Source organism: Lissotriton helveticus, chromosome 2_1 (assembly GCF_964261635.1).
Source record: "Lissotriton helveticus chromosome 2_1, aLisHel1.1, whole genome shotgun sequence".
In the NCBI taxonomy this organism is placed as follows: Eukaryota; Metazoa; Chordata; class Amphibia; order Caudata; family Salamandridae; genus Lissotriton; species Lissotriton helveticus.
Window position 1 is genome coordinate 875140767 of NC_136059.1, and position 21947 is coordinate 875162713.

Consider the following 21947-nt stretch of genomic DNA (forward strand, 5'->3'; position numbering starts at 1 on the left):
GACCTATGTTCAGGCTGAAGCTAAGCATTATTTTGTGGTTCTAACTATAAGTTTTTCTTGTGGAAGGAAAATATTTGATTATGCCTCCACCTTAATGGTATACTATAACAATTTTTCTTGTAGCTGCCATTTAAATTGCTGCAAACATGCACACGTAAAGTGCAAAAGAAATTCTAACTGCTGTATGTGATTCATGGCGACATTTTTGCCATGCTGCCTCGTGTGTGACAGGGTCTTGCTGATTAAGTAGATGAATCGATGGTTTGTGTTAGATTTCGCACGTGCACCATATGTGCTGTTCCTCTTCAGATGTGAAATATAAACGTCCCGTCTAAACAGCTTTTTTCAACTGGGATGAAAATAGAGCTTAAAATATCAGTCAACATTCGCACACAGAAAATCAAGCCTGGGTGAGCTTCTAGAGTAATCCTTTAGTTCCCCAGGATACAGTGTCGCCATCTTCTTCCTTGCAAATGATGCAATGAACTTTTAAAAAGTACAGTATACATGTTTATAAGAAAACCTATAGTTTAAGTGTCTCGATATAGGCGTCAATTGTCTCTAACTATGAGTTAATGAGAATTCCATGCGGGGAATCCCAGTAGCTGAAATTACCGTTAGTGGCGGTATCTCTGAATGGAATTCTGACTACTATAAGTTAGCAAAGTGCATTAAATTCCCATCCTGCAGAAACAAAGTTCACGCAAAATGAGATTTTTCCATGCAGGATTTACCACGTTTTAATGATGGAAAGTCCTAATTTTATTAATCAGGAAGTATTAATGTGTTTCATGTTCTTGCTTTATTCTCATAGCAGCAGGTACATTAGCTAAAAGAGTAGTTAAGGAAATTTTCAATAATCAACTGCAACTGCCAGCAGACTCTGGGACAGAATTACATTATGATCTACAGGAGTTCCATTTAGAAGTTAAACAATGGCTGTTTAGTAATAGTTTTTCTTCCTTCTTGATGTTATAGTCAGCTTTGTTGAAAAATGTAAACAGTATTGCTGGACTTGGCCCTTTTTGCAAGGTCATCCCTGAACTTTTTGCCTTCCTCCTGTATTGTTTCTGACCGGTTTTAGGACTTTGGGCACTTTACTACTGCTGATCAGTGCTAAAGTGCATATGCTCTCTGTATAAAGTATTATGGTAATTGGTTGTCCATAATTGGTATGTTTGCCTTACTAGTAAAGTCACTAGTAAAGTGCACTATGTGTACCAGGGTGGGTAATGCAAAGGCTACTCGTGGGCCTGCGGCACTAACGTATGTATAGGTATGTATGTATAGGCGTTCTTATAAAGCGCTATCACTGTCACCCACCGGGCATCCTGGCGCTACGACTGTTTCTGGCACAGAGCGAGATATTACCAACTTCTACTCTTACTACATTGTCCTAGGAAACAGGTGAGTTTTTAACTCCTTTTTAAAGATGGAAAGGGCTTCCAGGCTCCTAAGGCTCAATGGTAAGGAGTTCCATAGTCGCGCCGCAGCCGTCCTGAAGGAACGACCTCCCATCCTGGTCCTCCGAAACCTGGGTACCACCACCAGAAAGGCCGAGGCCGACCGAAGAGATCTTACGGGGGTATACAAAAAAAATGTGTCAACCACACAAGTAGCCCTAAACAGAGAACTCAGGCCTGCCACTGCCATGCCTGCACAAAGTTTGCTAACTGCCATGTTGTCCTGACAAGTGCACCCACTTGCTAGGCCTTACCCTTCCCCTTCCATGCACATCAGACACCGTTATGATAGGCCCAAGGTACCCCCCCTGGGCAGGGTGCAGTGCCTGTGAAAGGTAGGACATGTACTGAGGTGTGTACCATGTCCTGACAGTGAAATACTCTCCATTTAATTTTTCACTGTTGCAAGGCCATCTTGCCCATAGGACATAATGGGGAACGCTGTGTAATATGTTTCCAGCCTACCTTCCCATGGGCTTAAGATGGAGAGGTGAAGCTTAGTGTGCCTGAACTCACAATTTAATAACACATCTTTTTGTGGAGGAGGTTTTTGCATTGTGTGTTTAGAAACCTTGCTATTAGAAGTAGCTGGTTTCTTTGTTCTAACAATTCTGTGTGTCTCTGCCTGGTTGTGGATTGACTGTCTGGATTTGAATGTGATAGGATCTGGGAAATGTTTTGACCCAGAGGAGGAGATGAGACAGCAACAGGGTGATCTGCATCTCCAGTGTAGGGCGGAGGAGTAGCCCCTGGAGGTGAAGAGGCCTGGGCTGCTGCCATAAAAGAATGGCTCCACCTACTGCTGAGTGATTGAAGAACCAGACCCCCACTAATCAAAGGAAGAAGGTGTCACTGGCAGGGAGACACCCAGAACTGGTTTGGACAGGGGTCAGTGCCCCTGAACACAAAGACTTCAAAGACATTTAGGGGTATAACTATAGAGCTGAAACCCCTGAACGTTGGACTGATCAAGACTGAGAAGGATTGAAACAACTTCGTGGTCAAGAGGAACCTCTGCCAAGGAAGAACAACTGAAGAGACTGAAGAGAAGGACTGACCCTTGCTTTCTGTTCTGGGGCTGGCCTGCAGTTTTCTGATTTAATTAAGGAGTTGCTAAGGGACTTTGCTGTGTGCTATGTCCCCTCATTGGAAGGACTTTGCTGTGTGCTGTGTCCCAAAGTAACTTGTCCCCAAGGGCCCGAGGAGAGCTGGCTTCCTGTTGTGGAAACTCAGGAACATCAAAGTTTCCTAGTGTGTCTCAGCTGCGCTGTGTGCGTGTGCTTTTTGCAGCCTGAGATCTTCATAAGCATTGCCCCTAGACTGTGTGGCCCGAAACCCAACCGAGTCTCAGCAACGCTTTGTGCGTATGCGTGTGAAGCCTGATACTGCTGTTGGGGTTCATGGTGCTGGTTGGAAAGTGCTCTGTGACTGCAGTGCCCCGCAGCGTGAATCATCGTCCACACTGCTGTGAAGTTGTTTGTGGCCCGAGCCGTCCTCGTAACGGAGGCTGCGGCTTAAGATCGCCACCGCCAGCCCGAGCTGCAACGTGCTGAAGGATTTCGTAAAGATAAGGAAGCCGTGGGGTAATCGTGGTCGTTGTTCGCAAGAGGAATCTGGCCAAGATTATCAGCAACGGAGAAGGCAGCGCCATAACCTGTCCAGCTACCTCGTCGCCTTGCATCGGAGCTGCATCGTCATCGGGAGCAACCAGCAGGACGTCTGACGAGCGGGGAGAGAGAGAGAGTGAGGCAGCACATGCCCCAGGTAAGGCTTGGACTCCGGTCAGGAGCTGCAAGCGTGTGTGGCCTGGGGAGGCGTGCAGGAGGAGTACAGGAGTGCTCCCGTCTCTCTCCCATTGCATCGCGTCAGACGCGATGAGTCCTCGAACTGCCCAGACCTGCCCGGCAGTACTGGGGCTGCCCTTGGAAGTTTAGGACTGTTATCTGTGGTTGGGGTCTAGTGGTACACGCGCTAATCGCGTTGATTGGCCTGGTATTATTTCTGCATTACGAACTGCCTTTTATTACTTGCATTGGGGATTGTATTATTCCTGCATTACGGACTGCCTGATTATGTGCATTGAGGATTGAATTATTCTCGCATTACGAACGGCCTTATTACTTGCATCGAGGAGTGCGTTATACTTGCATTATGAACTGCCTGATTACGTACATTGAGAATTGCATTATTCTTGCATTGCGAACTGCCAGATTACGTGCATTGAGGATTGAATTATTCTCGCATTACGAGATGCCTTATTACTTGCATTAAGGAGTGTGTTATACTTGCATTACAAACTGCATTAGTCTGACAATACAAACTGCATTACGAACTGCATAGCATTAGGACTGCATTTGAACATCATGAACGCTCATTAACACCGCTAGAACCTACAAGTGTTTGTCTGCCTAATAACCGGCAAAGTGAAATATTACGAATACGCATATGTTGGATTTTTATCATTTGGTCTTACCATATTTTTCTTCTTGATAAAGAAACCGCTATTTTCATACATCTATGTGGTGTCTATTTGTGGTGTTATCACTGTGTCACTGGGAGTGTGGTTGCAAATATTTTACACATTGCCTTGAAAATAAGCCTGGCTGCTCATGCCAAGCTACCAGGGGGTGAGCAGGGGTTATCAAAGAGGGTGTCCCTCCTTTCCCTGACTAGAAGCAGGGGTCCCTATTTGGACTAAGGTATCTGCCTCAGCCAATTAGAGACCCCCAGTTCTGACAAGTATGAAGTAAACAAAGATGGAAAATAACAGGACAAAATTAATTCCAAAGCTTGTCTTCCGATGAATTAGGATGGGACGACCACAATAAAGAGAGAAAGAAATTAATGAATATAATAATCTTGATGACATGAAATATTTGAGGCATGGGTTCTCCGACTAAGGGGCATAAAATTCTAATATACCTTAAGAGACGTGGTGTGCATATCATCCTCCTTCAGGAATCATACCTCACTCAGGTTGAAGCAGAATGTCTTTGTCGGAGGTGGCGGGGACAGTTTGACACAACTCCATACTCGACCTTTGCAAAGGGGTCCCTGCTCTGGGTGCGGGCATTAGTTCCCTTTGAAACCACTGTAATTAATATAGACAAAGAAGGTCGATATGTCCTAGTGGAGGGACGACTTAGAGGTAGGCCTCTGGTCCAGGGCAGTGTTTATGTGCCAAATCATGACCTTTTATTCCCACCCTGTCTGCATGCTTATAACGGCTGATGGGGGTCTGTACCTCATTGGAGGTGATTTGAATTGTGTTCTTGACACTTCCCTGGATCGATCAACTCTCCCGCTGAGGGAGACAGCGGCCTTTAAGACATCCACTGGCATCTCCACTTTAATCTCTCATTCAGATATGGAAGACTCCTGGTGTACACAACATCCCACCTATAGAGATTACTCTATTTACTCAAATGTTTATCACATCCACTCTAGGTCTGGTCACTTTGTCTGCTCCAAAAGCGTTAATAGCTGTATCTCATATACTGAATACTTTTGTCAGACCCTGTCAGACCATAGTCTTATGCTTTTGTCACTGCAACTGGGAAAGGATCGTCCGCTTATACCATCATGACGCTGAAATAAATTTTCCTTAGAAGACGTTGCATTGAGGGACTCTTTAGCAGCCAGGATTTCTGAATTCTTTGCTTCCAACTTGGTCACAGGATCGAGCAGTGGTGGTAAGTGGGAGAATTGTGAGGTAGTAATGCGGGAGCGCTGACTGGGACAATCAGTGGGTATCCGTCTTCATTTGGAGAGAGATCTCGAGAAGATGGAGAATGATATCCATAAGCAAGATAACAAGCTGGGTAGTAGCCCTTTAGCGGTTACTTGAAGCATGTGAGAAGTAAATTGTGACTTTAGACCGGCTGCAATGCCATGTGTACACAAATTACTTAAACAGGGTGCACGAGGAGGAGGGATGATCAGAACGGCTGCTTGTCTAGTTGCTGTGGGTGGATACTAGTGGGTGCCTTTTTCTCTCCTGGTGTCATTGGTAGGGACAGTTGTCTCCCAGCTGAAACATAAATGAGACATTCAGATCTTACTAAGTGTTGCTTTATCGATTACCAGAGCTAGAAATTCCAACAGCATTGGAGTCCTTCTTGGAGGATCTTACACTACAGTCTCTTCCGCAGGTGGAAGAAGCATGACTAGATGGTCCAGTATCAGTTGTGGAGGTGAGGGAAGCAATAAAAGACATGGCAATAGGTAAGACACCATACGCAGCAGGTTCCCCATGGAGTTTTGTAAGGTGTTTGTGGGTAATCTGGTGCCTAAATTGGTGGAAATGTATGCGGAGACCTATCAAAAGGGTCTCCTCCCTGTAACGACAAGAGAGGCACCTGTAGTGTCTCTGCCTAAGTCTTTGTCTCATAAGGTGGCACCCCCTGATTTCGGACCTCTCTCTATGCTGAACTTCGATGATAAGATTCTCAGTAAGGTATTATTGCCAGACTGTTACCCCATATGCAGGCTCTGATCCATGGGGATCAAAATGGATTCATTCTGAAACGTAACACCTCTAACAATCTGCAAAGGCTTTATTCAATTCTGTATGCCCATGATCTACCATATGACTCTGCTGAAGTAATTGTGTCAGTGGATCTTGAAAAGGCCTTTGGCACAGTGCGTTGGGACTTCCTGGAATCTACTATGCATCAGATGGGCCTTGGTGAAAATTGGGTGAGACATTTCAGACTGCCCTACACTCAACCTATGGCTAGGGTTAAAAGAGGGTGCACGATTTCAGAGGTCTATGAAGTGTTTAGAGGAACAAGGTAGGGTTGTCCCCTGTCACCCCTCTTATTTGCTTTGGCTGTAAAGCCACTGGCGGTAAGGTTTCGAATGGAGGAAATGGATTGAGGGGTTAGACTAGGTGGCTCTGAGCATACTATTTCCCTATTTGCAGATGATCTGCTTATTTACCTTCTGGATGGTGCAACAGAAATTTCTCAGCTTCTGCCAATACTGGAGAAGTTTGGGGAGTGCTCGGGTCTCCAGGTAAATAGGAATAATACTTGTGTGTTCCCGGTGGTCACAGTTTGGATCGCTTACTTTCTTGCCCATTTGATATAATCTGTGCTCTGAAAACCTTTAGATATTTCGGTATTCAGGTCTTCCATGATCTAGAGGACCTGCAGGATGGGAATCTGGGAAAAGGTGCATGTAGGAGGGGAGAACAATTGATCACTGAAGTCCTGTGTGTCTTTTTAGCATACACTCAAACTACCATTCATGGTGCGCATCACACTTTCTAAAATGATCATGATTCTAGACTTCTCTACTTTTTTGTAAATCTTCCTGTGAAAGTTCTGGATTCCTGGTGACTGGTTCTGGAGACTTAATGCACTCCTTCATGACCTAATTTGGGATGGCTGGAGTCGGAGGGTAGCATTGGCCACTCTATGTCAGCACCAGCTTGAGGGTAGCCTCGGTGTCCCAGACTTGGAATTACACTTTCTAGCAGTTCGATTCCACAGGATGGGAAGATGGCTTGATGGAGTGGGCCTAGCTGATCTTGTTCTAGTGGGCAAAGAACCTAAACAGGGGCTCCTTTTGGCAAAACTGTTACTTCCAGCAACCTTTTGTCTACTACCCTGAACTACTGGAGTCCTGGTGGATGTAAATGCTGCTGTTGATAGAATGGATTGCCAGCCCTTCCACCTGGAACCCCCTTTCCCGGCCCCCAATAATTGATGTTGTCCTGACATCCTACCACAAACCTTATACACACAACAATACAGTTAATGTTTATATTTTATTATATATATTTAAATGTGTATTAATATTATTTATAGATCTAAAAATTGGATTCAGTACTTATTTTGTACTGAATTACTAATATCTGAAATCCCAGATTCAGAGCTAGTTCTGTACTGCATTGTAATATGTTTGAAAATACCAATAAAGAAAAAATTAAGAAATAAGTTATTAATAATAATAATAATAATAATAATAATAATGACAATACTGCTGGCATTAGTTATAAAATAGGCAGTTTAGGTGGGATGAGAACATGTGTTGTAACCATTTTAAAAAAAACATGTTTAACATTAACATATTTACAACTATGTTGTGCTGAAATAATACTCACCTCTATGTTTTAAAAACAATAAGACTTTCCGTCATTAAAACTTGGAATATTTACATTTTCTATCAAGATTGTAAGTTCTTATTATGCAAGGTCAAAGGGTATTAACTACAGAAAAAGATGCATGAGGAGCAGGATTGCAATAACAAAAAATTGAAAGTAAAAGAGGAATGCTAATCAATCACTTTGAATATGTCCTCCAATGTATCTCCTGATCTAAAGACCTTGGGATCCATGGCACATCTACAGGAATGGCCTCCAAAAATAGATATATCAATTCTGGCTTGAGAGATGGCCAATTTGGCCCATCAAGCTACAGCTGCTGAGGAAATAGGTGCATGAGATGTTATACAATATATTTGTTCGCTATGGTCCTTTCTGCAGGGTCATCTCCAAACTTTTCACCTTCCTCCTCCCCTTTATGCTGAATTTGTTTTTGTTGGATTTACCACTGCTAACTGGTGCTAATGTGCTCATTCTCGCTCCTTAAAAATTGGTTTATTCACAATTGGCATGTTTAACTTACTTATAAGTCCCTAGTACAGTGGCGTCACTAGGAGGGTGCGGGGGGTGCGGACCGCACCGGGTGACACCATCACATGGGGTCACACCATCGATTCTATGTCTCTCTGCAGTGCTATTTTTTTTTTTTTGTCCTCTTACCACCGTAAGCGTCTGCAATCGTAACATGTTAGACCCCTTTGATCCTGGGCGCCCTGGTCCATGTTCCTGCATTCGCTACGGGCCGCCAGGCCTGCTTCTTTGTACGAGGTTTGGTGTAATCCTTGGACAATCTTATAGCAACCTTAGTGTTTTCCCCCAGCACACCAAGGGCGTCGAAATGTTACCTTCTGTACTGTAAAGCCTTGCCATTGCAAATGCAGCCCGGAGCCATTTCTCATACTCAGGAGCAGCTGGATCTTTCCATAGGATGCATAATTCCCTTCGAGCCAACAGAATCGGATTTAAAAAAAGGCCAGTGTGTGCTCTAGATAAACAGTTTTCCAATAAAGAGTTTAAACCAAAAATGACCAATGCTGGGTCTAAATTAACCGTGCAATCAAATATACCCGTTAATGCAAATTCCACATTCTGCCAGTACCTTTTTAATTGAGAACATTTATAAAACATATGCAGATCGTCTGCCTTAAGCATACCACATTTAGGGCACCTAGGGATTGGTTTACTGACAAACTTAGCAATTCTATAAGGGGTATAATAAATCCTATTGATAGTAAAGAAGTGGTTTTTTTTTCAAAGAAGCTGATTTTAAGAACTTGTAGAGGTTTGTAGTAGATGGAAGATAAAACTCTACTGCTCCCTTTTCTAATATTGAAGTTCTCCAAACCTGAAAAGGTGGGGGGAGTTCGATGTCTTCTCTATCTAATAGGCTCCTGTACCATATCCCGACTTCCTTTTTCAAGGGGGTGGGGTTTTGGAATTTAGACTCTATTTCCCAATTTCCGCCAATATTGTTTTTTTCTGCAATATACCATGAGCGTAGTTGTATAAATTTAAATCGTGAGAAAGAGTCTCCAATCCTTACTCTCAAGACCTCCCAGGGAAGAATCCCTTAAACAGAAATTAATTCAGACCATATGGCAATGCCAGCGGATTTTTTAATCGACACCGCTAAACTATCCTTTAGACAGTCAGGAAGCCCAGGAGAGTCCCAGATTGGGGCGAAATCTGAGTAATATTTTATACCCCACCTGGTTTTCAGATACTACCATGAATTAAGTGCCGCCCGGATCACCTTTAGACGGACTTTCTTGAAAAACCTTGTAGCTCCAAATTTGTACAGAAAGCCATCTCCTCCCCCTTCATGTATTGCCATAGCCTTCAAGATCCTCCCCCAATTGTTATCGCTAGGACTGGACACAAGACTACGGATGTTTTTAAACTGAAAAGAAAGGCAATAGCAAAAAATATCCGGTAATGCAAGTCCCCCCTTAAGTAGTCTCCTCTTAAGCTTCTTCCAGGACAATCTGGAGCACTTGTTGGCCCATATAAAAATACCGATCTTACTCTGGATTTTCCCAAGAAGCTTAGAGGGGAATTCGAGAGGGAAGGCGCTGAAGAGATATGTTAACTTGGGTAAAATTACCATTTTAACTATATTTATTCGGCCATATATTGTAAGTTGAAGGTTTCTCCATCTAAGGAAAAGTTGATCAATTTCCTTTGTTACTCTATTTAGGTTTACAGGGGGATACTCGGCAAATCTTGCTCTATCATAATTCCCAGGTATTTAAATCCAGGTCTCTTTAGTCTTTCCCAACCTTCGACCCCCCAGCACATTATCTCGGTCTTAAGGGAGTTGCCTTCGTAGCCAGAGAATCTTCCAAACTCGCCTAAAGAGTGCTCGACCTTTGGGAAGACCTCAGCTGGGTTGCTAGTATAAACTAGCAAGTCATCCGCGTAAAGAGCGAGTTTGATATTAAGATCTTGAACTCGGAAGGGGGTTATTTGGGGGTCTAGCCTGAGCATTTGCGCCAGTGGTTCTATGTAAATATTAAATAATAGGGGTGAAATAGGGCACCCCTGTCGGGTACCTCTCCTTATTTGGAACCTAGGTGTTAATTTTCCATTTAGGAGGATAGTAGCTGATGCGCCATCGTAACAATTTATTAATGATCGTATAAACAGTGGACCGAATCCCATAACCTTAAGAGTTTCCCAGAAGAAAATCCAGCTAACGTGGTAAAACGCCTTAGCAGCGTCGTATGCTGCCACTGCAAGCGGTTCTGACCTTGCTACCGCTAAATCTATGCAGCCTATGAGTTGTAATGTCTGTTCTTGTATGAACCTTCCCGGCGTAAACCCCTTCTGCTCATCCCCTATTACCTGTGGTATTACCTTGACCAATCTCCCCGCCAAAATGCTGGTGAAGATCTTATAATCTGCGTTTAGCAGGGAGATTAGTCTATAGGAGTCTGCCTTCAGAGGGCTCTGACCGGGCTTTAATATAAGAACAATCGTTGCTTCCTTCCATGACGGGGGTATTCCCCCCCCCATGTACATGTAATTAAATAACTCAAGAAGTCTAGATATAATTACCTCATCGAGGATCTTATAGACTTACCCTGGAAGTGCATCTGTCCCCGCTGCCTTTTTGTTTTTGATCTTGGCTAGATGCAGTTTTATCTCTTCCTCTGTTATAGGTCTTTCAAGTAACTCTTGACTGTCATTATAGAGTCTCGGTAGATCTTTATTATTAAGCCACGCTTGGATGTAGTCAGGGTCAGGGACTGTCTCCTCTTTATATAACTCCTAGAACAGAGAAACCAGGCATTGCTACATATCTTCATGCTTACTCGATGTTGAGCCTAGGTCATCTATTATTATTTTATTAATGTTATTATTTACCCTCTCAGCTTTTAACTTCCAGGCTAGAGTAGCACATGCTCTCTCCCCATATTCATAATGCTCCATTCTATGGGCATTCCATTTAGCTTTTTGATCTTGTCTATTAGGAGATCCACCTCCTCTACGTGGCGCATGTTATACATGTGATTATCCCACATAATACGAAGGGAGGCAGGGAATCTAAGTTGGGTTTTGGCCACCAGCTGGTTCAGTATGGCCATCCTTTTGGCCAATTCCCACTGTCTTGTGGCAGTCCGATGGGATACATCCGACCGAATAGAAAATGTAAATGAGGTGGGAGTCAAATTGCTTTTCAATTGGCCGGACTTTAATGCAAGAGACAGGATTTTCTCTTTAAGGGAGTACGTTAGAAAGTTTACTAGTATTTTCCTCGGACGCTCCCTCCCTGAAGTTCTTCTGTAGGGATCACGGTGGACCCTTTGTATGTCAATTTTTAAATCCAACTCTTCCTTCTCTGGTGAGATTAATGACCTCAGGAGGGAAACGACAAAGCTTTTTATATCACTCCCCTCGATATCCTCCGGAACATTGAGTATCTTTAGATTGTTTTTTCTGGAGTGATTCCTCCAACTTAGCTCTATACTCTGAGCGAATTCGTTCTAAATCTTTTAGAGTAGAAGGGAGGATCTCGGGTTGACAGTGCAGCCTAACGTTCTCCAATCTTGATATCTCTAATTCCATATTGTGGAATTCTGACCTATTCTTCTTGTTTTTAAAGGAAGCATAGCTGTGAAATACCCCTCGGATATAGGCCTTAAAAGCCTCCCATACCACATCGGGGGTTGTTGACCCTACATTATCTGAAAAAAAATTAATTATTGATTCTTTGATGTTAATGATCAGCTCTGGGTCTGCCAATATACTTCTATTTAACGTCCAACGGGGGGGGGGGGGTTACTTTGCTAGCTACAAGTGTAAATGTTATGGGTGCATGATCAGAGAGGATACATAGCTGAACAAGAATATCCTCTATGTTATCTACTCCTACTGCGTTTGTTAAAATATAATCTATTCTGGAGGAATGGCCATGTTTTTTGCTGAAGTAGGTAAACCTTGGTCCTGTTCCCCCCTTAGATTCCCACACGCCCACCAAGCCAAGGTCATGGATCATATTAATCATTGTTCTGCTAGAGCGCGGTGCTACTACATATTTACTGTAGTTAGACCTATCTCGGGCGGGGTCTAGAAGAACATTAAAATCGCCTCCTATTAATATTGGAGTTGTAACTTCTGTTAGTTTGGCCTGTATTTTGAGGAGACTACCAGGATCATCTATGTTTGGACCGTAGTAGGATACTATAGTAATCTCACTCCCCCCCAGGTTTACCTGCACCAAGATCCAGCTACCAGAACCATCCGTTGATATATTTTTGATGGTATTGATAAAACCTTTCCTTATTAGTATCGCCACCCCTTTGTTATGTGTCGAATTTAGGGAGCAAATGGAATGCTCCATCCATTTATATCTACCAAAGACTTCTTTGGTTTCTACTTGGCTTAAATGGGTGTCCTGAATAAGAAAAACCTGGGCGGTTGACTGCTCAAGATATTTCAAAATCAGGCGCTGTCTTCTACTGCACCGCAGACCATTGACGTTCCACGATAGAAACTTTAGCCTTTCTTCAGCCATTTTGTCTATAGTAATCCATTTCCCAGCTTAAATTGAAAGTCCAGACTAACATGCTTATCTTTAGCAGAACTAGGTTTGAGGACAATCTTTTTTGGTTTTTTCCCACTGCAACCCCACCCGTGCCACAACCTCCCTTACCCCCCTTCCCACCCCTTGTGACCCCTCTATCCCTCTACCCCCCTGGGGAACCCTCCCTTTCTTCTTGGGCATGTGCCCTTTGGTGGAGCCCCCTATAATGTGTGACTATTTAAAGAAAAAGTGATACTTATCTAAATTCAAGTGATGTCGGCGTTTTAATTTTCAATTTGCCCTCAATTTATCGATATCAAAAAGGGATATTATTTTTTTTTCTGTTCAGATCCACATCATAATAGCATATGATTCATTCTTTACTGACTACCTCACCCCCCCCCCCTCTATCCTGGTCACCTCCTCCTCCTGCTCCCCCCCTCTTTTTGATCTTGTCTATTAGGAGATCTACCTCCTCTACGTGGCGCATGTTATACATATGATTATCCCACATAATACGAAGGGAGGCAGGGAATTTAAGTTGGGTTTTGGCCCCCAGCTGGTTCAGTATGGCCATCCTTTTGCCCAATTCCCACTGTCTTGTGGCAGTCTGATGGGATACATCCGACCGAATAGAAAATGTAAATGAGGTGGGAGTCAAATTGCTTTTCAATTGGCCGGACTTTAATGCAAGAGACAGTATTTTCTCTTTAAGGGAGTACGTTAGAAAGTTTACTAGTATTTTCCTCGGACGTTCCCTCCCTGAAGTTCTTCTGTAGGGATCACGGTGGACCCTTTGTATGTCAATTTTTAAATCCAACTCTCCCTCCTCTGGTGAGATTAATGACCTCAAGAGGGAAACCACAAAGCTTTTTATATCGCTCCCCTCGATATCCTCCCGAACATTGAGTATCTTTAGATTGTTTTTTCTGGAGTGATTCTCCAATCTCTCTATTTCATCGTATAGTTCTTGATTTTGCAGAGTCAGCTTTTTAATCGAAATAGAGGAGGAGTTTATGCTTTCCTTGATTTTAGGCACTTCGGCTTCAAGCGCATCCGTTCTCTTTGAAACCGCCTCTACCTTTTGTGACAGGAGGTCGCAAGAAGCTCGAATCTCCTCCGGATTGGCTTCCGAAGTGGAAAATCTCCTACCGATGTCATCAAATCTTTTTCCTATATCCTCTCGTATACTCAGCAAAATATCAGTCAGTGATCCTAGGGTAGATGTGTGAACTGCAGGCTGGGGTGAGGAGGATGCCGCAGGATTTTCGGACATGTCATGAACCACGAGATCCTGCAAGTGATCAAGGGCATCAGGGGGCTCAGGATGTACTCCGGGATATTGACTTGTAGGGCTTTCCATATATTGTACTTTCCCTTGATTCCTGTCCTCTATTAAAAAAACGGGTTTACCAAGTGTACCAGGTGGATTTTCTGTATCTAGGTCTCTTATATCCAGGGCTGAAAAGCTATTAGAGAGCTCAATTGATGGATGAACTTCTACGTACTCCTCCTGTGGGTTAGGCAAAAGGGCCCCCAACAAGGGTTCCAGGGTGTTATCCGTTATGCCAATAGCGCCAGTGGTGCCAGTGGTAGTGGCTGTGGGGTTATATAGAAGCGAAACCCCTGCCCCCTTTACTCTGCCCCTCCGGTCTGTGGCCTCTTGCGAATGTAAAACAGCAGGGGAAGTCAGAACCGTTGATACCCCAGGGGCTGTGGTAGGGGGCCAAGGGGTATTCGAGACTAAAACCTCTTTGGTAGCCATATCCTGCTTAGGTAAAGAGGATGTTAAAGGTAGAGGAAGTAGAGGCAGTGCCACAGATTTTATAATAGGATTTTAGCGATGGAGTTATTTTAGAGTTAGTTGTTAAGCCGGTCTTTCTCTGCCTTTTATTCTTCCGTTTTTCCCCTCCAGAAGAGTCTTGTGGGTCTCGCAGGGACTCTTGTGGATATTTATTCTGCTTTGTATACTTTATACCTGCTTTCACTACCACTACCTGTGGTACTCCTCTTGTTGGCTCAAGCTGTACGGAGGAACTAACCAGGGCTCTATTCCGAAGTGTATAGCGCCCCACCCTTGCTTTAGGCGAAGCGTCACTTTTAGTATCAGACTTAAACTTCGTCAGGCGATTTGCAGATTCAGCCCATTCTGCCTCCTCAGCCTTCTCCCTATTCTCCATACACAGCGGGCTATTGTAGTCCCTTCCGCAGTTAGTCAGGCTACTGCTACTATGAGTTTCAAAAAGCGCCGTTGGCAGTTCATATGGCGTCAGACACCTCGTATCTTTCCAGCCCCCGCTCTTGTTCTCGCTCACTTTCCCCACTCCCCCCACTCCTACCTTGCAGCTGTATATATTTAGAGAGGAGGGGAGAGGTGAAGCTGCTGCTGCTGCTGTAGTTGTAGCTGTTGTGAAAGGGGCCAGGAAAACTCGCACCGCCCCGCCAAACACGCAGGGGCTAAGCTGCCTCCACTTCTTCGCTGCATCCAATATCCTGCAGCCCAGTAGCTCCCCGGTTAACCATGCGGGTGAAGAGGTGGGGAGAGGTGCGGTTGTGCACACCATCAGGGATTACCTCTCTCTCCCGCCGCGCCTCTCTCTACCCCTCCCTAACGATGAAATAAGAAGCGTATTTGCAAAAATCAATGGTGTAGGGTGGAGAGCAAGAGGGAAATGCAGGGAAACTCAGCTGAGCGTACGGACGCCGGTCCGCCGACACCGCCGCGTAGAGAACATCAGCAGAGTGCGCGCGCACCACACATCATCGGGACTTCTCCTACGGCCGTTAGCTTCCGGCCATCATGCTCCCCCGTTGCTCTCTGCAGTGCTATTGTCCAATTACATTTTAGCTAGAATACGATGTCAGCGTCCGGACGTCAATGACGTTGGCAACGTCACTCATGTGACGTGGCTGCTCCCGGACCCACTGTTTTCATTAGCCCAGAGCAGAGCCCACTGCCCACGCCCACCACTACACGTACTTGAAATGTAAGCACTGCCACTGCTGTTTCTTCGCCCATCATCACCAGCGCCAGCAGGTAAGGAAGCGCCGCGGGATGGGGTGGGGGCAGGGCGGAGCGTGACTCCTCTGTGGCTGTAGCAGACAGCCACTGCTCGGAGACTAGGGTCACGGACGGAGATGTACACTTGCCAGCCTCTGTCACTGAGCAAACCATGTTGCCCTGCCTTCTTTCCCTGTGAGCCTTTTCCTTCCCTTTATCATAATAAACTTAACTTCCCTTTCACTTATCTACCGTCAGTGCCTCTGATTACTTCCACTACACTGGGTGGGACTCACTAGCGGTAAAAGAGCTGTAGGCACTGCGGATATTGGTTGAGGTGCACTGGGAGAGCTGTGTGCAATTATTATTATTATTATTATTATTATTAAGCATTCTTATATAGCGCTCGATTACCCGTAGGCATCTCGGCGCTTGCCTTGGGAACCCGTCCTGGTTTTTCCCTGTGAGATTCCCGTACTGGGCATCCCCAAGGTGAAAGCCAGGCATCCCGCCGCGGGGGGCCGTAGTGGAGATTAAGCAAGCTAATGCTCAGAGCTGCAGAGTGTGAACCTGTGACTCGAGTAGGCACCGAAACGAGAATTATCTAGTCCGTGGATATTTGGGCTCAAGACCCTGCCGCGTCGGGAATTGAACCCTGGTCCCGGGTCTGACCTCTGCTTCAGGGTCTGCCGCCTCTAACCAGTGAGCCACACTTCTCCACCAAGAGAGAGCGCCTTCACCGGCTGCATCCGGGCAGCCCGCACACAACCTATCAGAGCCTCTTTCGAGCCTGCAGCCTCCCCGGGCCTCTGGCCCCATGCCTGGAGGTGCATTCAGTGGGTCATGCACCGGCTGCGTAGAGGAGCCTGCAGGGCGGGAGTCGGAGTTTCCAGGCGGGTCTGTGTGTCCTCTGGCGCCATCCGTCCGTCTTGGCTTATCAGCAGCATGCAAGCGCAGCACCTGCAGCAGGTGAGGCACTGGGGAGTATCTCCACTCCCTACCCAGGCCGGGCATCACCCTCCAATCCATCATCCTTCCCCAGGCTGCTCGGCTCTGACATCCCGCATTCCTCGCCCTCGCCCCGATCCCTCTCACCCACCTTTGCACCCTGGTCCTCCCAGCTCTCAGGCCCTCTCACCCGATCCCTCTCACCCACCTTTGCACCCTGGCCCTCCCAGCTCTCAGGCACTCTCACCCGATCCCTTTTACCCACCTTTGCACCCTGGCCCTCCCAGCTCTCAGGCCCTCTCACCCACCTTTTCACCCTAGCCCTGCCTGCCCAGCTCTCACTGTGCACCGTTCACTAATAAGAGCAATATGCTCTGCGGAGCTTGATAGAGCTGTACTATCAGAGCTGCATGCATCTTGCGTTATTGGAGCAAATGAATGTGCTACGGTCAGGGATTGAGGTGCACCGGCAGAGCTGTGTGTGCTCTGAATGCACCTGTAGATTCCACTCGGACATATCTGTGTGCGCGCGCCAAGACCAAGGTCTAACAGGTGTTTAGTTCCAGACAGTCCTCTTGATGAACAGACCACAAGTCGAAAGAATGTGTTTGTTATATATATATATTTTGCTCTGACGCAGTTATTATCAGCCTTTGAAGCACGAATGTGAAAACTCAGTGAGCGAATTGAGATAATGATAAAAATCAAGATTGACGCTGCATGTCTTCGAAAACATATGTTTCCAAAGAAAACAACTTAAATAGAATGAGTGAGGACTGTGCCAGGGGTGTAACAATAACCCTGGCAGCCCTCGCAGGGGGGGTGGGCGAGCTCCAGGGGGCCCCCTGGCACTGAGTACCAGTGGCAGGCATCAGGCAGGGGCGGTGGGTGACATTTGAAAGTGGTGGGGCGCAAAGTGATTTGCATACAGCACCGTAGCGAGCGAGCGCAGTGAGCGAGCCCGAACCCCAAAAGGGGGGTTTGGTGGGATAACCCCCCCCAAGAAAAATTTGAAAAAAACGAAGAAAAATCGTGCATTTTCAAGCAAATTTGAGAAAGCAGGAAGGTTAATAAAGCAATTGTGAAAGTGCAGTTATTACATTAATAGATGGCATAACATAGGAAGCTGCATATTCAGTATAACCACAGAGCTTCATACATTCACACTTGTAAAAGCCTCTAATGTGAGCCATGATGTCTTGCCTAAGGCGCAAACTGGACTGATTAAGGTAATGCATTTTAAATATAAAATGGAAATGTGAAAGGAGTGTGTAGGAAGACTTCATGGACATTGTTGGAAATTTAAACACCATTATTCAGCTCATGGATATCTTCTAATAGTTATGCGCGGCAGCTTGCCTCTCTAAAGGCATAGAAAATCCTCTGAAACATCACACATGATGCATTCTAATATGTTACAAGTCATGCACTAGGCTGCCTTTTTAAGTACATTAAGCACGTACAGGGATATTATTACAGAGTAAAAATATTTGATGTAAACAAGGGAGTAGCCAGAAAAAGAAAATATGCCCCAGACAGGCTTAGAGGGAGAGCTCCCCCTGAGGGAGTTCTAAAACATATTTCCTGCCCCATCACCCTTTGCATAACTTCAACACTCTGAAACACGTCGCTTCATAAACATGGGCAAGAAACTTGATGGAGCTGTGAGGTCCTGCGACAAAGGCAGCGTTACTCTTCCTATAAGCTGGGAAGCTTAGTGTTCCTGAATGACATGCATACATGTGTACCTAAAGTTGTGATGTACCCGTCAATAAAACAAGGTATATAACGCATGCTTAGGTAAAACATACTTTCACCGATGGCTATCTTAACGCGGAAAAGCGGATGCTATTGTTATCCAACTCAACGGTATTTATTTTATCGACCTTAGAAAAATGAAAGGCTAAGTGGGCAAGCTAGGATTGGAACATGTGATCATGGAGTCCAACAGAGAGCTATGACATAAATGCTTTAGACCACAGACCATCGCTGTTTTGGAGATGTGTTGGTGGGAGGGGCAGAGAGGGCATGGCCACAGACTACTACTGGATAGTTTTGCATGTCTTAAATCTAAGTAATACTGCAACACCTAGAGACAAGGCCACTGGACTTATGCGGCAGGGAAGGACCAAAGTATGTGGCAGGGTTGGCTAGATTATGTATCAAGAAAAGTCAAATTGTGCAGTGTAATGTGCCACACTCTGATAGTATTACTTCATAACTTTGACAGTTTTACACATGGTAACGACGTTAAGGCAAATATTTAACCTTACTAATCCCCGATTAATGCAGAAAACACTGCGGCAACAGAATCGCATAATTCTGGTGGTCTTGCCTATAGGTGTGAAACAAACTAGTGATGCAGAGACCTTGTCTGAATGTTGCAAGTGACGTCTAACCTTCAGAGCTCGCAGTGTCACTTGAACTTTGCCAGAGACGTCCAGCGCATTAAGCCTCTGACAGTGACGCATAGGCTTGGCAGTGGCAGAAATCAAGCAACGTTCTTTAAAACTGGAAGATCTGGCTACAGAGGTGGACTAGAAATAAGTTAGTTGAAAAGTTGCAGAACCGCCATGATCCTAATATTCAAGTGATCTACATTTTGAGAAACCTGTAAAAAATGCAAAATTGATCCCTCTGCTACCATCGGCGCAGCTATCAAACTCAGCTTTCATGTGAACTACACTGGACGCCTTCTCTCAAAGTCAACACATACATGATAATAATAACAAATAACAATTCATGCCTTTTTGCAAACGCGTCACATAACCCACACAGCAATAACTCCTCCAACAACGTTATGAGTGCTATCAGCAGAAGCAGCCTATCCAGATGAACGTGATTATCGACAGTTAATCAAAGAAAGCAGTTACACAGAATGCATAGTTTATATCTGAATCACCTTAGAGGGATGATCATCTTATAAAAACAGATATTCAGTAATGTTCACATTGTAAAAATCAGCATCTGCATTTCACCAATTCATGCGCTCTTGCATTTCAGAGGTTGCTGAAAGGCTGTGCATAGGAGAAGTTTATCACAACACTGTAGCTCTGCAAGAAACGCCAGACACAGACGGCTGCTCAGAGCCAATGTCTGAATCAATCTAGCAAGTTTAGAACTTTACACTGGCAATGGGATTGTGCGGGGTCTGCCAGTGCTTGGTCGAGCAAGTGATCAATAAAGTAAATTCCTGGTTCAATTGTTAGCACCATGCCTTCCTGAAGAATCCGTCCAGTACGCAAGCTTTTGAGACCAGGCTCCGTACTCCGTTCAACTCCCTCTGGGTAGCCTCCAACATCATGCATGTCAATGCCAAGAAAATGTCCCAGACCATGTGGCATAAATATTGCACCCAGATGAACTTTCACCAGTCATCCACGTTGCCTTTCAAAATGCCAATTTTGGTCAGTTCTTCCAGATGAACTCTGTCTGCTAGACGATGCACATCTGGCCAGGCAACACCTGGTTTTACTGCCTTCATGACAGCACGTGATGAATGAAGCACAGCTTCATAGATGGCCTTCTGATCAGGAGTGAATTTTCCAATCGCAGGGAACGTGCAGGTGATGTCTGACCCATAGCAGTGATATTCTCCTCCCATATCAAACAAGCACAAATCGCCATCAACAACGGTCTTGTCATTTGGGGCTCCAGCATGCCCGTAATGCAAAATGGATGAGTTGTCTCCACTGCCACATATGCAAGTGTATGACGTGTGCCGCATGCCTCCACGTTTATAGCAATAATGCAGGAACAGGCTTTCCAATTCGTACTCTTTCATCCCCAGTTTAGCCGCTTTCATAACCTCTTTATGGGCCTCGCTGGAGATCCTGTTACTGTAGCGCAAGACTTCCAACTCCAAGTCGGTCTTAATTACACGGCACTCCACTATTTCTGGATGAAGAATTTTGTTGTTCACTTGAAATTGGCTAATTTCTTCAAATGAAGCTTCTTTGCAGACATTTCCACTATCGGTATTAATGCCACGCAGAGTAAGAAGAACGGACGGGTTCCTTGATGCCAGGACACTGGAAATCTCAACTGTATAGTGCACTTCATCCACTTCATACTTTTTTTTTAAATAATCCCGTGGGTGAATCTTTCCCATCCAGACTGCATAGCTCTCGGGGAGTTTGGGAACAAAAAGTAACGATTTTCCTGTTTCGACATCAATAGCACCGAAGCAGTCTGCTTCTGTTACTCCAAAGGTCCAATGAATGAAAGACTCCTGGCGAAAAATAATCCCAGTATCTGTGCAGTATCTTTGGGTCTCTTCCCCTCCTTGCAGCATAACAATGGAATTCTTCTGGACATCTTTGTTCGCTCTCAGTCTTGCTAGAAGCCGGTTTCTGTTTCGTGCAAAGAGCGCAACTGGAACCTTATGGGTTTCATTCCCCAGCCAAAAGTATGGTCCTCTACACATGGTTGCATCTCATGCCAAACTCGGAGCCCCTATCTTCGTATCCACAGCGGTGCTTAACGAGACTCAACAGTTAATCACAGCCAGCAACATGAATGCTGTAATCACACAATTACTGCCTGGAAGTTTCATTTGGCAGGCAAAGGAAACTTATTCGTTGCATTTTTTTTAAACTGCTCTGAAAGCTTTCAGGGAAATGGAGTTTCTCGCACTGCAATGGCTGGGTACTGATACCCGAATGGAGAACTTATTTGTTACACAGTTGGCGTCATATACCACTATGAAAAGCAAATTTCAGAATATATCCTGCTTAGCCCTAATTACAACCTTCTTGGAGCATCTAACTTGTTGTGGAGGGTAAAACGTTGTGTATTCGGCAACCCTCACAGTAGTCCATGATTCAATACATTGATTACAGGAGACATTTGACATCAGCAGGCTGAATTTACTACCTAGTAGAATCTGCAATGTTCCCGAGTGGAAAAGATGAGAGGGTTAAGGCATCTGGAGCTCTTGGAAAGGATAGGGTAGAGTGTGGGTTCAATGAGGAACCCCTTTCGCAAAATGTTTACTTTGTCTGTGTTCAGAAATCATATCCGTGATTTTGACATCAAATTTTAGGCACCTTTATGCCAACCAGAATAGTTAGTCACACAGCGCACATAATACATAAACACAAAGGAATTTAAGGAGCACTGACAAGACCCAATAAGGCTCTCTGACAGAAAAGTCTGCAGCTAGCACTGTGTTTTTTGGCTGGGCTGCAAAAGAGGTCACAAGTGGTTCTGCTGCATTCTTTTGCCTAAAGCCATTTCAGTCGCTGAGGATTCCCTAAGTGGAACAAGCATTGGCATAGCCAATAGGTCTCGCCTTCGGGATCTTTTAAGTTTTTAGTTATGTTTTATATTATTGCCTGTGAAAGTTCTAATAAATGTGTTAAAACTTTCACATACAATAATATAAAACATAACTAAAAA

General features: G+C 44.8%; 1 pseudogene; it reads right to left on the reverse strand.

Moving 5' to 3' along the window:
• Positions 1–19648: 19648 nt before the first annotated feature.
• Positions 19649–20973, reverse strand: LOC144820175 (xaa-Pro dipeptidase pseudogene; annotated as a pseudogene).
• Between the last annotated feature and the right edge of the window lie 974 nt (positions 20974–21947).